Raw genomic sequence first — 11,870 nt, forward strand, 5'->3', positions numbered from 1 at the left:
TTATTTCTTAAAAATAGTTTCAGCAATGTCTTTATTTAGACGACATTTACCCCTCCTCCTCTTCATCTCCTTTCTTTTCCAAACTTGGCTGCTGAAGTCGTAAATTGGCTGCCATATGGACAAGACTACGATTCCAAGAGTGCAGTTTTACTGCCCAGTGTGGCGTGGGGGTTAATGGTGGTGCCGGTGGTAGAAGAAGTGTGTGCGTTGGAGAGAGGGAGGGGAGGTGGAGGGATTTGGGCTCTTTCACTGGGTGCCTGTGCCTGGCTGGGCTAATTTCTCTAATTTGTAGACAGTCTGGGCTCAGGCTCAGGGCTCAGAGGCTAAAGACTCGGCACTCCAGGATAGCAGGGCGAGCCGACTCATCTCACTCCTGGACACACATCACATCCAGGACGTCAAATAGTTCCAGACACGCTTTTCTCAGGGGAGGGAAACCTCATCCACAGGACGGGGGGGGGGGCAAAGTGGAACTTGGGCCTTAGACCTAAGAAGGAGGGAGGGAGGTAACGGCACCAGACAGACAGAAAGGATAAGTGGGAGGAAAGACCTGAGGTCAGCTCCACGAAAGCTGTCTGAGACGGAGAGAAAATCAGACAAAGTGATGTGACCTGACACGCTGATAACGCTCAGGAGATGGTGTTCTGTAATAGCCTGGTCTAAAAGGGCACCTGTCGACATGCAATAGTCTATGAATATACCGCCGTAGTGTCAGGAACAGTGCAGAGAAAGCTGCCACCTGCTCGAGCATATGTGGATTTGTTGAGTTAAGTAACAAGCAATGCTGTAAGAAAGTAATCGATAGCAAAGAAGGAGAAGAAACATCTTAGTATGAAATCAGTTAAAGGCTTTATATGCAGATCCAGCAGATGTCGCCCCCTTGAGCACCAGCATGAAACCAAAACAACTCGCGCTGCATTGTTGTGTTAGCATGCTAATGCTAGCGATCTTTATTATGCTCGTATCTTCACACTGCATGTAAATTTACCTGAAATGAGCGTGATCTAGAAACACAGTTAAGCAGTGAGTACAGTATGTTATTCTTCTTTTCTCTAGTCCCTCAATTAAACAACTTTTATACGTGAGGGGAGGAGTCAGCCGGCCGTCCGGGCGATGTAAACAAACTGAAGATAGGACTCTGAAAACTCTGAAAACATCACAGACAGTGGGACTCGGGTGTTACACCCATTGTAGACAGTCATGACTCACAGAGTTATTTTCAGAGGACATACTTGATTTATATTACATTTAAGTGTGAAAAATCACATTTAAAGACTTAGAACACTAACAAATGATGGGTCATCCTCTGAGATCACTTTAACTCTGCATTTACACTCAGCAATCAGCAAAAGACTAGAGTAGTAACAGTTGTTAGATGATTACAACAAGTTTATGAATGATTCCACCTCCATCTTAAAGTTCCACATTGTCCCTGTGTTTCATTTAGCATGTTCTGTTCTCAAGGTGTGAATTCAGTGTTATGTTTTAATGTGTTAAACTTTAATTATACAGCAAACAACCAGCAGTCCTTTTGGAGTAGTGAATTCTGAACCCCCTGTCCTGTGAGATTACGAATAGGGCAATTAGGAGTATAAACTACAGTAAATAATCCTATTGTTTACCCATCAGTAACCACTGATGCCTCCTCTTAAGCCCCTTTACAGATGCACCTCAGCCAATGGGCAACCAACACATGAAGGTGTGTCTGTATTGTGGCATTATCTACATTCAAACAGATTTTAAGAGAAGAGCTACATTTTAATAAAAGTTGAAGTAAACTCTTGCGCTTCAGCCCACTCCACAAATAGAGGTCTGTGTTCTCAGAGAAGGACTTAAGATGTACAAAAAGTATAATTCAAAAAGGATAATACTTCAAGACAGGAACCAGAGAACATACTGGAGCACATGAATCACTTAATATATATTTGATTGCACAGCCACGATTTTGCACAGCTCTGGAGAACCCCCTATATTGTTATTACATATGTACCACTGTCATCAGTGTTTTTGCAAACGTACACCTCTTACCTCCAGCAAGTATTTTTACATTCAGTTGACAAGCCTGAATAAATGCTGTATTTAATTTTTCATTTTTTTAACCAGTAAGAATGTTAAGTTAAATCCTTAATGTATAAATCTCTACTTATTCTTATTTTTCCTTTATATTTTAAGTGCTTATTTACTATGTATCTATTCTTATAATTTGTTTTGCTCTGATAACCTGCTGCTGTAACACCACAATTTCCCAGTTTGGGATCAATAAAGTAATTCTATTCTATTCTATTCTATTAAGGCAAATGTAATATTTTAATGTTGATGCTTACGCCTTCTTTTTATCTACAGGGACACCGGAAAGATTAACAATAATTCAAGGTTATTTCTTTTTAAAAGAAAATGAATGCTTACAGTTAAATTCTTCTACACTACATACATACTACAATCTCTATTTTTTTAAAAAAAAGTAAAAATACATTCATAGTGAGAATTATGGCGATCTGCAGTATGCTGTGAAAACCTGAATCGTGTAGTCAATTATGAGGAGTGCCTGAAATTTCCAATCCTCAAATGTCACTGTAATAGATTCATAGCAATCTGGAAGTCATATGAAGGGCACAGACTGCAGCGTAACTGTGACCTTACATAACACAGGGTGCACACAAAAGCAGGTGGAGTAATATTGACTGAACTTTCTTCTTTCTTTTTCTCTGGAATTTGAGTTGAAGTCAAGCGAGCAAAGAAGTCGACAGTCGTTCTGACACAAAAATCACAAGAACGAAGAAGTAGAAGACAAGACGGTTTTCTGAAGCGACCGTCAGAAGGTTTAAAAAAAAAACGTCCACATTTGATTTGAGAACACATAACTGATACGATAACGACCTTAGTTATTCACACACTATCAAGTACATGTTGTTCAGAGTTTACAACATGCAATTACAGTGAGCAAAGGTGACAGAAACTTTTTTTTTAGCCTGCTGGTTTCTGAGTGTTGAGGTGTTATCAGATCGAGGGTTAGCAGGTGTTATTCTTTGCTTTCAGTCAAAATGAAAGTGGAAATAGTCCAGCCAGTCACAGAAGAATTCAGACAGCTCACATGGTTTGTTTACAGCTTCTTATACAAAGAGACATACTCTCCCTCCGCCGTGAAAACATACCACGCCAAATACATTGGAACTAAGAGAGAGGTGAAGACACATTTAATCGTTTCTTATATCCTGCTATCCCTCTCGTTCCATTGGTGCTCCCCCTCCCTCTGTGTGTTTTTCCCGCTCCACCGCGGTAAACAGTAAACAGCTGAGCGGCAGATCTCAGGAAACAAAAAAAGAGGATTATTTGTCAGATAATGCATTGTTATGCAGCATTGCAGCTGTTGCTAGGGGCGACTTCTCCAGGAAGTAGATGACCTATTGGAAGAAGCCAAGAGAAACATGAAAAAACCGGTGTTGTTGTTTACTGACGCTGGCCAGCTTAGTTTTCACTCAGATCCCTTTAACCAGGAGGATTATCCCCGCTGGTTGAACCTTAAATATGTAAGATTACATTATTGAATTTCATCTCTGTTGTTTTCCTGGAGCTGCGTTTTTGTTAGGCTTAATGGGTAGACGTCTTAAGTGGTTGGGCTCCTAATTGTGATCAGCTGGTAATTTGGTCTTTAGAGAACTTTTCTTTTCTATTCATAAAATAATTAATAATGTTTCTTTAAAAGGATGCACCCTTATTCTAACTTAAAAGCCTTGAAAGAATCGTGTTTCATTTCCAGTTTCTTCACCTCCGTTTTTGTACAAAATACTGTAGAACTCGTTAGACCTGTTCAGTTACTTCAGGGGGGAGGAACTAATTTCCCTGGAAGAGGCCTATGGCAATAAAATGACAGATGAGAACCGCTTTAAAGCTTACAGAAGCAATCATGTTCACATACAGAAATAAAAATCCTATATGTTGTCTAACGGCCAAAGGGGTCAATGTATATAATCCAGGTATGATTTGAAACACTAAAGCATCTTCACGTTTAATCTTCTGGAAAAAAACCTTTGCCCTTAGAAGTGTTGTTTCCAGAGGGGGGTTTGAAAAAAACAACCGACTTAAATCCTCCTTTTTTTTCTTTATCCGTCTTAAGATCAAAAATGTTTTTGATATCGTTTTCTTACATCAGATTGTAACTTCATACCTTCCTTTGCTTCTTTCTCTTCTTTCTTTGGAAATCCATTGGAAATTCTTCATGTTCATAGTGAATAAACATGACAATTCTTTGGTAGGGCTTGACTTGATTTGTCAGTCACTTTCACATCTGGTCATGCAGTGAGAGAGATTAAGACAATAAAGGGTCCAATCATTTCAATAAAGGTTGAACATTAACCCGAGCAAGATCAAGTGTTTTGATGTGAAAGCTCCCACAATGTTATGACATAGGCCGAGTTCACACATGCAGCAGGAGGGTATTTTTGATGATGTAGCCCTTTTGCACACACGCAATCTGTGTTTTAGATTTTGTAAAGATTTTCACATTTTAAGGTGTTTATGTGTAGACGGGGAAAATGGAGTTTTGGGGCTTGTAACGTCACACTGTGCACAGATTTCTCCTCCGTTTGAGGTCATTGTACAACGCTGTCACTTTTTGTTACCATGAGATCAGTGCAATGGCAGATGTAACCACACTAGCGCTGGTGTTAACATTGCTAATTGGATTTTTCACATGCTAACACATACATGCACAGTTGCTCTCCCAATTTATTGGCGTGCAAAGGCACCTGAATGGACCACTTTGGTCATTGCAGAGGGAATGGCAAGAAAATGATTGCATGTCAAGAACATCGTTTTGGACTTGGCAGTGTGTTTTGCTATTTCAAGTGCATGCAGATGTTTTTGAGAATTAAGCGTTTGTGGACGGGATTATTTTTTCAAAACGGAGGAGTTTTCTGAGGAGGAGTATTCTGCCATGTAATTTTCTCTGTGACACCCAGAATAACTATGACCAGCACTCGCCTCCACAAGCTATGCCTGAGCCCACACGACCAAGACTTGAGGTGATGCAGCAGCTGAGATAGCTTCGAAATAAATCTTACCCCTAGGCTTTTATAGGTGTGACATCCTGCTTAAAATACTGGTTGTCATGGGGTATCTTTTAAAAAGGTGACATAACTTAAGGGGATGAGGAGCAGTAGAGGGTTTTTACCGGCTGTTTTTTTTTTTATCTGCAAGCTGTTCATGGCCTTAGAAATGTATATCATTTTGATTCATACTTATCCTGCTTTCATTCAGTTTTCGCTGGCTGTAGATTAAAACTGTAGGCTGTATTTATCAATGTATCATAATGGTATGTACTACCTGTATGCTAGCAAGATTCAAAGTCAACATAACCGCTCATGAGATACATAAAAGTCAAGTTATCTGGCAGCATGTTTTACAAGAGCACTACCTAGGTAGCCAGACATTTCATTCTTTTAAAACCAACTTAAAGAAGTTCATGGAAAACAGATAGCCAGGCTGCGGCCTTAAGTAGCTAATGAGACACGAGGTGATCACTTATGTGATACCAAGTGTTAGTGATTTAGAGGCGCAGTGTGCTTTTGCAGCTTCCGTGTCAAGAAAAGACTGCAGCCAATGAGAATTTGAGTATCCACCAAAACCAGGGTGTAATACAAGACAACCAGTGCATCTTAGTTCCTCAGACACACTGCATTGCATGTAGAAATTAGTCAGTGCATGCATTGCTTATGTGTGTCTATTTCTTTTGCCAAATGGTTGCTACAAACTGACACTGCCTATCAGTTATTCACTGTTACTGTGTGAAATGCAATCAAAATCAAAACCTGTAATAAAGTAGAAGAAAATGTCAAATCTGACACTTTTCAAGCTCCTGCATGTCTGATTATCCTTTTACAGCCAAAACTAAGCGAGAGCTCACACTTTCTCACCAGTAACTGTAGAGTAAACTATTTTTTTTCGCAGTGACTGTGACAGACCCCAAATAAACCATCTCATTTTCACACCTTCTCTGGAGGTTGCGTGCCATCACAGAAGAGGAAGCAAAACAGCAGATGAAAATGAGGCCTCTGCTCAAAAACAACATCCTTATCTTCAATATCATCATCAGGTCTGTAAACATATATGGGTTTCTATGTTGGGGACTTTGCAACACTTCTAAATTAAATCGGAGGATTGCTGCTGGTAAAAAAACAAAAACAAAACCCTTGCTCATTGACTTTCAGTAAATAGGGTAAATGTCCTTATGTGTCATTAACAAACACATTTGCATTATAAAGATAAAGATAAACTTTATTGATCCCCCATGGGGGACATTTTTTTTGTCACAACAGAACAGAAACAGGAATATAATTATCAAAAATAACAAGAAGTTAAAAATCAAACATATGTACATCGGTTAAATAAAGAGAAAAAACAATGGTATATTTCTTTGTATTGATATTCATCTTGCTGTCAGCTCTGTTGGATTTTCTTTAACTCAAACACACGATGAGTGTTTAGCTCTCACCTTTGGAATACTTTCTTTAGTAATGTATTCTGACAGTGTGAGATTCTGGTGTAAGTTGATGTTGTGATTGTCACAGTTTTGACTCGATGTTCATACTTCTGCTCTCAGCTGGTGGAGCAAGAAGGGGAACATATAACACACACACCCTTGGGTTGGGAACCAAAGGGTTGCTGGTTTTTAAGCTCTGTTGTGGACCAGATGTGTAAATTGCTTTTGGTAGCTGGAGAAGTGCTGGTTCACATTGTGAGCAATGCAGAGGTGCGCAAGACACTGACTAATGAGGCACTGGTTTTCAGTGTCAGACTTGCAGGCACATGCTCCCTGCACCCATCAGGTTTTCCATAACCTATACAGTTATTCCCAATTCTCGGAATTTGGCCTTTGAAATATTGAGAAATTCATATATTTCACAACTGTGGGACTTTAAATCCTCTGTAAATAGCAAAACCAGACTTCTTTCAAACAAGGACAGCTTGAAGCAAAAATGAATCACATTTTCCGAACAATGTGAGACATCTTTCTGTTAGTTTAGATTCAGATTCAGACAACTTAATTAATCACATGAAGGGCCATTCAGTTTCACAGCCTACCGAGCCATTGAGAGAAACCAAAGACAACATAAAGGAAACAGTCACAGAAACATTTAAACAATTACATTCACATGTCAGTAACAGCAATTCAACAGACGGAAACAGGTCGCCAAATGAGAATGGCTATTTCATAACTACAGCTGTAGGAATGTGTCTTAGATACATGAAATGAATAGACCTTACAGGTTACCTCAGCAAACAGTCCAAACAGTAAGTCCACTTTAAGCTGAACACAAAAGTTACTGTACCACACACTTCATGGAGCTGCTTCTAAACACTTACACACAGGAAATTGTGAAAAATGTCCTTAGCTATGCAACATTTTTTTTTTTAAATTTTATTCACCAAAACGTGCATACACACACTCACGATAATAAAAAAAAAAGAGATACAAACAAGAGGGGAACTGTGGTACGATACAGTTTTGCAAGCAGATTTAGACAAAAACAAAGAAACAAACAAAACAAAAGGAAAAGGGTCAGTAAATAAAATGAATGAATTCGAAAGAGGGACAAAATAAGTAAATGAGCAAACAGGACAAAGACAAACATGGGGACAGTATAGTAACAAAATGATGTAAAATAAAACTGGTGGGATAGATAGTACACATGGTGACGATGTTTGGTTTTGGTTATTTGTTTGTTTTTGTTTTGTTTTTCACTTTGTATGGGTGCTAACATGATGATTGCCAAATACAGACTGTTTGTAAATTACATTAAAATTGTTGTGTTGATTTCCTCTCTCCTCCTCGATTACCTGCCTGGTTCTGCTGTGGCATCAACTCACCGGCATCAAAATGGTGCTGAGAATTGTGGAGCATATTTTGTTGAATTCTGCGAGTTGGTTTTTGAGTTATGCAAACTTTTAATGATTTTTTTCACTCTTATGTTCCTCTTTGCGTCCTCCTCATATTTACCTCAGTGAAAACATCTGCATATTAAAAAAGGGGGTTTCACTCCTACGAACAATTGTTAACAACTTGTAGATATTTGACTATAGGAACTTCATTTACAGGGTTACAAGACAGAGTGGTTGTGTCTGATATTGGGATTTTTTTTGTTGCATGTATTTTAGAACAGTTTATTTGTTGCAATATCTTAAACCGAAAGTATTTAGACCTGTTTGATATGCAGATGAAGAAAAGGTGTATAGTATTTCTCCTAAATTAAAAGAACTAGAAGGTTAAAAACTGAAGTACCTACAAATACCTGTGTTTCCATGAGTGTCATGCACTGATGTTTGTTACATGGAGCCATAAATATCATTTATGCTAATATCTGTGTTTTTTGCTCCAGTTGACCCCACTTAGATATAGTTGAAATCCCTGCGGATGTCAGCTTCAGCTCCATAATTCAGCTCCTGTTCATGGTGGCTAATTAGATTTCTAATGCTTTCATAATCTGTCCAGTGTCAACTATCAGATTGTGTTTATCCCATCCTGACTTTTTTCTGTGAACTAATGAGACCCTCCAAGCTCAAACTCTTAATTATAGCTTTGCTAACATGTAATTTATGAAGAAGGCCCCTGAACTAAAACGAGGTCCAAAGGCTCTAAGGTGTGGGGGTCAGAGGTCTCTGGGAGACTTAAAGATGAGGATGGGGAGAACGGGGATAAGAAAGAGGTGATGTCTGCACGCTTTTGGCTTGTGGTCAACAGGTGGGCCCCAACTCCCCCCCCCCCCCCCCCCTCCCTCCTACACAATCTCACAGACCAACAGCTAAAGAGGAGGACTTTAGCCAATATCTGTCTGGCAGACAGAGAAGGGGGGATTTCAGCACCAAATCCAGCGGATCAATAAAAATGTCTGCTAATTAGGCTTTCAAGAAAAGAAGGGAACATTGGGGGGGGAGAGTGAGGGGGAGAAAAAGAAAAACATGAACATAGCCAGTGCTGATTCAGAAGTCTAGACGGATAAGGAAAATCCCCAGACAGGCGTGTCCAGCCCACTGTGGAAAGCAGGTAAAGTACACAAGGTAACACCCCAGCTCGTGCCAGTGGAGTCCTGCCAAGCCTCTCCCCCCCCCCCCCCACCATCACTCTCTTCCCGAGTCAACAAACAGCAACCTCCCAGGCCTCAGCCATCAGTTTTCTCTGACCCCAATCCTTCCTCCGCCTCCTCCCACCTTTTTTCCTTTGCCCTCCTCCTTTTCCCTGCCCCTCCTCCTTCCTTATATTCTGGACATCACCACTTTGACCTAAATCTTCTCATTTAATCTTCTTCTTCTCTTACTCGTCTTTTGGATAACAATCAACCCCCCTAATTGTCTTAATCTCACTGGTCTTTTATTGTCACTGGGGCGTCATGCGTACCACAGAACAAAAACATTAACCACAGATCAATACTCGGCATCAGGCCGCGACTACCACCACGGGTCTTCATCGATTTTCACTCATTTAAGGTCGAACTGAGCTGCTTGTGGAATTAATTAGAATAAATTTAGGAAAGGGCCGGTCAGAGAAATTATCAGTTTGTGTTGTCAAGAAAAAACGATTGTTAAGAGTGAATGCACAAAAAAAAAAGTTATAACTCAAATCATTCAGCATTTTATTGTCACAGTAGGCAACTTTGAATAAACAGATGAGCAGCAGCACTGCTTAAGGTGAAGCATCATATATTTACAATTTGTTAAATGGGGGGGGGGGATATAAAAAAACATTTTAAGCATCTGTGGATTAAAGCCATCTGGAAATAGCAAACGACACAATCCAGCCAGTGTAAACACCTTCTTCAAATCTCCCCCGAAAGCCTCTTGTTATGCTCTCTAAATAAAACAAATCTGTACATTGTCAATTTCTAAAATGAGAAGCTTATGGAATGGCACTCTCGGTTATATTACAATACGGCGCTTTCGGGCCCTGAGCCAAAAGATATTAGCTTGGGAGCGGCGGTGTAAGCCAGGGATCAAGCTAAGGTTAGCGGGTGATTTGTGTATGATTTTTGAAATGACAACCAGGAAAAAAATAATCAAGATATTCAGAACAATAACGGATTATGTGTTTCAGTGGCTGCACTCCGCGCCATCTGTTGAGGAGCGTGGCAGGGGCGGGGGGGTGGATCATGTTGTTCGCTTGTGTGTGTGTGAGTGTGTGTGTGTGTGTGTGTGTGTGTGTGTGTGTGTGTGTGTGTGTGTGTGTTTATGTGTGTGTGTGTGTGTGTTTATGTGTGTTTACATGGAGATGCTGATTTTTTACTTCTTCAATTTGCAATATGCAGATGTGTGTGTTTTTGACTGCTGCAGCATTTGGAGAAGTTCTCACCGCAGGATGACGTCTTATTTTTCAAGTCGCTGTTTCTTCTTCAGCTTCTAAATTTCTTCTCACTCCTTTGCACACTTTTTTTTTCAACAACTTGCCTCCTCCCGTCTCCGCTGCTCTCCTCTCTCTCTCTCTCTCTCTCTCTCTCTCTCTCTCTCTCTCTCTCTCTCTCTCAGTGGGCGAGTCTGGAGCTGAGTCGCTGTCAGATGACACCGTCTGTGACTGTGCGCTACTGTAATCTGACATGGCTAATCTAATCTCTCTGTTCTTCACAGATTGGCAAACTACCTGCAGTCTCTCCAGCCAATCAGTGCCCATCTGCACAGCACGCCGCGCCGGCCAAATCCAGCCACGGCAGGGCCCCAGCCAGACTATAGCCAGGGCTCAAAGATGGCTCAGGCTGTCTGGGGCCCCGAATATCTGCTTCCATAACAGCCCCATCTGCCTTTGGCTTGGCCTGGTCCACTTTCATCCCCGCTGGCCCAGCAGATTAGGGATCTTCCGCAGACTTTATGGCCAATTAAAGCACTTACTGCCACACAGTTGTTAGGTAATCACCAACGCTATGATTCATCGCCGCGCTAAGTGGGCTAATTTGTGATCAAATGTTGTCATCAGTGCTTCTGCAATTCAGAGAAGGTTCTTCATATCTCATGAAAAATCCATTAAATGCAAATTCATTGTGTTTGCAGCCTTCGATTAAAACCAAAAAATGACGTCAAAAAATATCAAAGGATAAAAAGAAATGTTATACCCTAGTCATTTCCTCGTACATTTTCATAGCTTATGAGCTTTTTATCAAACAACATCCTGTTTTTATGACAAACAGGTGCTGCTTGGCTTCCTTTTTTGGTATAAAAACAAATACAAGAAATGTGAAATTATTATGAATAATAGTAATAACTTGCAATCGTTTTTTCCTGGAGTGTTGTATATAGTTATATACTGAGGTAAATACATTGAAACAAGGTCAGAGGCCCTCTAACAGCTTATTTTCTCATCAAGCCAGTCTCACTTAATCACCTTAGCTAAATTAGTTAGAAATTAGCCCTCTTTCTAACTCCTCGCCCACCATCATTCCCCTTCTTTTTTATCCTCCCCCCTTTTTCTCCACAGTAGTTTTCACAGCTTTGTGGATTAGACAGATTACACGTCTGAACCTCTGTTTTTGTTTCTCTCTCTCTCTCTCTGTGTGTGTTTCAGTCCCTACTTCTCAATCCAACTTAATCCAAGATGCACACTGTCTCAACATGTTGTTTTACCCCTGGACCTGATGGAGATTAAAACAGACAGATTCAGATGAAGTGGAGCTATGATAAGATGGGTTCATTGGAGGCGACGGACTCATTTATTTATATATATATATATATATATATATATATATATAAATATATATATATTAAGATGTGTCCTTTGTATCTGGAGAAATTAGGAGTGTAATTCTGAATTTTTATATTAACTTTTCATAGACAAAGGGATTTATTGATTTATATAAAAACATCACAAAACTTCATTTTTAGCCATTTTCTTTGGG

The sequence above is a fragment of the Labrus bergylta genome, chromosome 19 (genome assembly GCF_963930695.1).
Source record: "Labrus bergylta chromosome 19, fLabBer1.1, whole genome shotgun sequence".
NCBI lineage: Eukaryota > Metazoa > Chordata > Actinopteri > Labriformes > Labridae > Labrus > Labrus bergylta.